The sequence below is a fragment of the Rattus rattus genome, chromosome 1, assembly GCF_011064425.1.
Source record: "Rattus rattus isolate New Zealand chromosome 1, Rrattus_CSIRO_v1, whole genome shotgun sequence".
Lineage (NCBI taxonomy): Eukaryota > Metazoa > Chordata > Mammalia > Rodentia > Muridae > Rattus > Rattus rattus.
Window position 1 is genome coordinate 80,398,191 of NC_046154.1, and position 6,000 is coordinate 80,404,190.

The 6,000-nt window shown below is 37.8% G+C and overlaps 1 pseudogene; it reads left to right on the forward strand.

Moving 5' to 3' along the window:
• Nucleotides 1-5,569, forward strand: part of LOC116896219 — a 59,295-nt pseudogene extending 53,726 nt beyond the window's left edge.
• The last annotated feature ends 431 nt before the right edge of the window (nucleotides 5,570-6,000 follow it).

Sequence of the window (6,000 nt, forward strand, 5' to 3'; positions counted from 1 at the left end):
GAAGTAAAGGTCATCCAGAGACTGTCCCACTTAGGGGATCCATTCCATATGCAGGCACTAAACCAAGACAATAATGCTGATGCCAAGGCGTGCTTGCTGACAGGATCCAGATATGGTGTCTCCTCAGATCTGGGCTCTGCCTGAGCCCTACTGATAGAGATGAGGATGGTTATTGCTAAGTATTGGAATGACTAAGGAGACTTCAAAAGAAGATTTAGAGAAAAGTCTGAACGAGCTGAATGGGTTTACAACCCCATAGGAAGAACTTCAATATCAACCAATCAGACTCCACCCTTGCTCCCAGGGACTAAACCACCAACCAATGAGTACACATGGAGGAACCCATGACTCCAGCCACATATGTAGCAGAGGACAGCATTGTTCAGCATCAATAGGAGGAAAAGCTCTTGGTCCTGTGAAGACTCATTTCCTTGACTTACCATAATGCCAGGGCATAGAGGTTGGATTGGGTGGGTGGGAATGGAAGCATCCTCATAGAAGCAGGGGGATCTGGAAGGGGCTATGGATCAGGGGGAAAAGGGGATAACATTTGAAATGTAAACACATAAAATATCCAAAAAAGTAAATTTAAAAAAGAAAATATGTAAATAGATTTTAACATATAAAACCAAGTATTTCTAAAAAAAATGCTAAAATCTCATTACTATGTTTTGTCTATAATAAATGTATCCAACAATTAGATAGCAATTAATTAGTCATGCTACTGCTGCCATAAGTCAGGGTACTTAGTAAAGAATCAGGAAAACATCCCTTCTACTTTTGATCAATCCAGTTAAACAAAGGCTTCAGTTAAAGTAAAGGTGTAATAGAGAGTAGGAAGTGTAAAAGACTGCAGCAAGGAAGGTTAGAGTATTGGGAACCTTCAAAGAAAGGCAGTTTGATAAGAACTTTAGTATACATTGTAAACCATCTGAGGTATTTTCTTTTTTCATTACAAAGTGAGAAGTTCTATGTCTTGACTGCTCTTATAATGGGATCCACAACTACTAAAAACTATCAATCTGTTTAAAGTGTCATGTTAGGGCAGGGCAAGGTTTATAAATATGAAACTCACCAATAATTGTCTATAAAGCTCTTCCTTCCTCTTTTTTTCTATTCACCTATAGCCTTTTAGTGTGTTGAAGAGACTTATGAAGTTTAAAAAGCAGATTCGAAATGCATCTCTTCCTGTAAACAGACTCTAAATTGTCTTGGAATCTTCAAAGTGCTTCAAAGCTCCTGTGGTCTACGTAAAATTCTTTCTTTGGCCTTGAAAGCATGTTCTATGTTTTCTCAGGACATTTTCTTTTTGTAACAAATTGCTTTATCCAAGGAAACCTCTTCCAAGGCTCAAGACATTCTGAGCAGCAATGTGGACTCACACAAATCAGTAAAGAGGAAATTTGGAAACTGAGGGAAATATTTCTGTTGTTGACAAAATAATCGGAAGCTTTTGTTGTATGTTTGCATGAAAGGCTTCCCAGGCATAAATCAACATGGCAGCACCAGCTCTGCAAGAAGAGAAGTATAGTTTTCACCACCCTGTAAACACTCCGTACATTTATTTCCCGGTTTTCTTTGTTATTTGTTTCCTGTTAAAATTGGAGCCAGCACAGTTATGGCTTTGCAGCTGAAGTAGGAGGCCCTGCCAATCAGCAGGAAATATAATACAGATAAGATTCAAAGAAATTCTTTTGAACTAGTAAAATCACTAGATGGGAAGTAGATGTTAAGTTGTTTGCATTTGGCACCAGAAGAAAACGTTCCATTTTTAAATTCAAAGCCTCTGCACCTTTGTAAATGAAAACAAATCACACAGGCCCTGCAGTATTTTGGTGTGCAATGGCTGCTGAGGCTGATGAAAGCTTTCATCAATCAGTAACTTTATCTGGAACTTGCTCAATTGAATAGGTAACCAGTTAAAAACTACATGGAGCTTGTGCCAAGGCTTTAGAAAGATTATACATCAGCAGTTGTCTCTGAGAATCCTTTAGGAAGATTTACAAACAGTAGTGAGTGATTTGCATGAGAATTCAGAAAAATCTGTGGGAGTTGCTAGTGAATCTTTTATTCAATGTAGATCATTCCAAACTCTTAGGAAGGTTTCAGAGGTGCAGCCTGAAGACATTAGCACTGTGGAGGCTTCTACCTTGGCAAACACTGTACAGGAGCAAGTTTCCAGAAATAAAAATAGTTTTTTATCTTGAATGGTAGTTTAAATATATGTATGACTATATCATAACAAAGCCTGTTTATATGCTAACTTTAAGTAATAGAAGAAAATCGCTTGTAAAATGTGGACTGTTGATTCTATAAACCTCCAACTACTTTACCCCCATAGAATGATTAGTTCTTACATTGCCTGCTTTTTTTTTTTAATGTTTTACCAATTTCTTCTTTTGTCTAAGCACAGACTAAACACTAAATGCTATATAAGTTCCATGTTTTTAACAGTGGGGTAAATTAATAAACTAAATTACAGGAGGTTAAATAGTTAAAAGTCTTTCTATCATTGATGGGATACTTTACCTCTGTGATGTCTTATGAAATTACTCATGAACTTATAAAAAGAAAAACAAATACAAGCACATTCATGTAGATCAAGGATAAGAGATGGTGAAAAATAGAATTATATGACATTTCCCTTGTTTTGAGTTGCATATTGGGAAACATTTGTGGCCTGTGTATGTATGTATGTATGTATGTATGTATGTATGTATATATGTATGTCTGTCTTTATGTATGTCTTTATGTATGTATGTGTGTATGCATGTATGTATGCATGTATGTATATACATGGATAGGACATCATGTAGACCCATGATTTTGAGTCTGGTTTTCATTATTAGAGCAATGCTGAGTTTGGAATAAGGTGAGTTAGAGCATCTCTGTATGGCTTTGTGAATTTTTTTTTAATACCCGCTGACAGTATTTCTGTGAAGGCTTTATTACATTATTACGTTACTTAATGCCACAAGGAAAACACTGAATGACAATCAAACTATGACATCTAAACAAATGAAGATAACTCTATTCAATGAATAGAAATTGTAATCAGAAGATAACTTTTCTCAGAATAGTACAGATTCCATTTTATGAGATTTCAAAATAGTGTCATTTGCAAAGTCACAAGCCCCTCACTTAAAATATTAGTTTTTTTTTTTTGTTCATGTTCTCCTTTCTGGTTGAATCTAAGTGTGCATTTTTGAAGAATGACTCATTGCCAAGATGTCATCTAACTCCCCTCTCTGTTTGCTTTTGTACTCACAGCAGAAAAGAGGTTTGACAACAGATGCTTTTACTCTCTGATGCCTACTGTCTCAGTTAGCCAGTGCCTACAGATTTCATTACAGTGTTGAGAATAGACTGAAGTTGGTTAACCAAGGTTAGGCTGAGTATCCTGACTCATAAGTATCATTTAAGTGATGCTTAAATGATAATTTGATGTCACACAGCTTTTTAAATAAAAAAGAAGTTGTTATTGTAATGAAGGTGAGAATTTTTTATTCTTATTGGGTATTTTATTTATTTACATTTCAAATGTTATCCCCTTTCTGGTTTCCCCCACAGGAAACCCTCTGTCCCATCATCCCTCCCCCTGCTTCTATGAGGGTGCTCAAAGCAAGCATTACCAGCATTTTCCAGGATACCTTCAGGTCTTCTGATGCCACCACAGGGTGGCAGTATCTACTGATGAGATCAGATTAAAGTAAAAACCAAATGAATGCTTAAGTGGGCATTGCTAAGGAAATCATCCTCAATACTCAGAGGAGTTTGCAAGTCCATAAACTAGCAGTTGTGTTTCATACTTAATATACTTTTACTCTGGAATGGAGTATAGCCTCTCATTGATACCAAACAATTACATTCATTCCATATGAGGCAGTCATGGACAAGCTGAACTTCTAGTATTGAAATCAAGATAACAGGATTATTGTACATGCTTTAAAGGCTTATTTTCCCCCAGTGAAAGATGAAACCATAATTTCAGCAAGTTGTAGAAGAAATAAAAAAAATAAGAATCAGAAAATTCAGAATTCTGAGCTTAACAAATACCCTGGATTCATTTCCAGGTGAGTGAAATAAAACACTGTAAGCAGCAGTCCAAGTGCGCTCAGACCAAGGAGCAGCCTCCACTTGTTCTTCCCGCTGTCTTTACATAGCTTCTTCTTGTTAGGGGGAAGTGCTTGTCACCATTGGCTTATGCCCCTACCCACAATGATAGCAAGGAGCATTTTGCACTGGTTTCAGAATGAACATCAAGAGAGGAACTAGAGTGGCCTGAACCGGCGCAGATGTGTGGAAACTCTGAACCTCTCTTATGACAGAACAGTTCGGAGAACACGAGGCTGCAAGAGCATGAACTCCAGCTACTTTTCTTTCTCCTTGTCATGGAAAAGAATCACCCTGCATAATATTTTTGTAGGTAAGCACCCCCATTTCCGTGTTTTGGGCACTTGAGAGGCATTGTGATTTTTGTTATTGAAAGTCCTGCAGAAATGAAAGTTTCCAGGCAGTAAGATCACTGAATGACAGTGACTGAGTGCTAAGTCCCTAGTTTTCATTTACTGCTCAGGGCCTTGGTGTCAGTGGACAGCCTTCTGGTGGGGTCCACTGTATCCTGTTGGCCCGGGTACTCACTCCAGAGAGAAACTGATTTCTTGTGGCAGACTGCAGTCCATAAAGAAGACTTAGTGGGGAAAGAAGACTTCAGTCTTCTGTCAAACCTGGAATATGAAGTATGGATGAAAGAATTTAAAAATTCTTCTTGAATTTTTGCCTGATAGAGACCTCGGATACCTGACTGTTAAGGAAGTGGTTTGTCATCTTACATGATGCAATCGAGATGTCCTAGGGATCTTTGAGATCAACTGGGTGATTCACATGGTTGATTCCCCAGATGCCAATGCCTTTGTGCTCCCAAATGGACAAGAGTTTGTTTTTACTGGGCTTTTGAGCAGTGTAACAGACATGAACCAGCTCCTGAGCCGTGAGATCACACATGTGGTCCTGGGGCACGCCACAAAAAGGCTAGCTTGGATTTCTTTGGCATGATTTTTTTCTCACAATGATTTGGGCCATTTGCTCATGAGACATCCTGGCAGTTCTGGGACAGTGGATACAGTCAAAGTTATAGGAGTATATATTTGATAGACCATACAGTAGAACATTAGAGGCTAAAGTTGACAAAATTGGACTATAGCTGGCTCCAAAGGTGTGGACGTAAGAGCTAGTTCAGTGTTTTGGCAGCAGATGGAGTTCTCAGAGAGTCTTCATGGCTATCCTACGTTGCAGAGTGACTGTGGACACATCCTTCTCACTGGAACTGAGCTGAGTACTTGGACAGACTCATACCATAGCCTCTCAAACTTCGGGAGGTCTGTAATTGCCCAATATTCTCTGGACCAGATCCTCGGTTACTGTTCAAACTTACTTTGAAACGTTTTCTTGAAGACTCGGAGAGAGTATCTAAACATCATTGACAAAAAGCAGAAAACAGATGCTCTGCCCATTCAGAAGCAGCAGCAGACACTACTGACATGTACTTGAGAAAAGAACTTCAGGTTGAACTGAACTGAATGAATCTTGGGTTCTGTGAGGAGTATAGTGAGCCTTTTCATTCTTATGCAACTCTTAAAAATGATGTTTTCGAGAGACAAAAATGCATGTTCAAAGTTAAGTCCTGTATATTACAGATAATATCTGGATTTTTCTAGATTTTTATCTTTCATAAAATATTGAGGTATAAATCTACTTTAAACTACTGCCAATGAGGGAAAAAGTCACAGAATAAACCAATGTTATACAAAAAAAAAGAAAGAAAAGAAAAAGAAAGAAACACCAAAAACAAATATCCTGAAAAGTATTGACAATGTTACTAGGTAGATTGATACTATATTGCTCACACAGAATTTCTACTATATTTAAAGAGTGATGGCAAGAAAGAAGGCACTGGAGCTTTAAGTAAGCTTCTTAAAATCATAGTTTGTGATGGGAAAG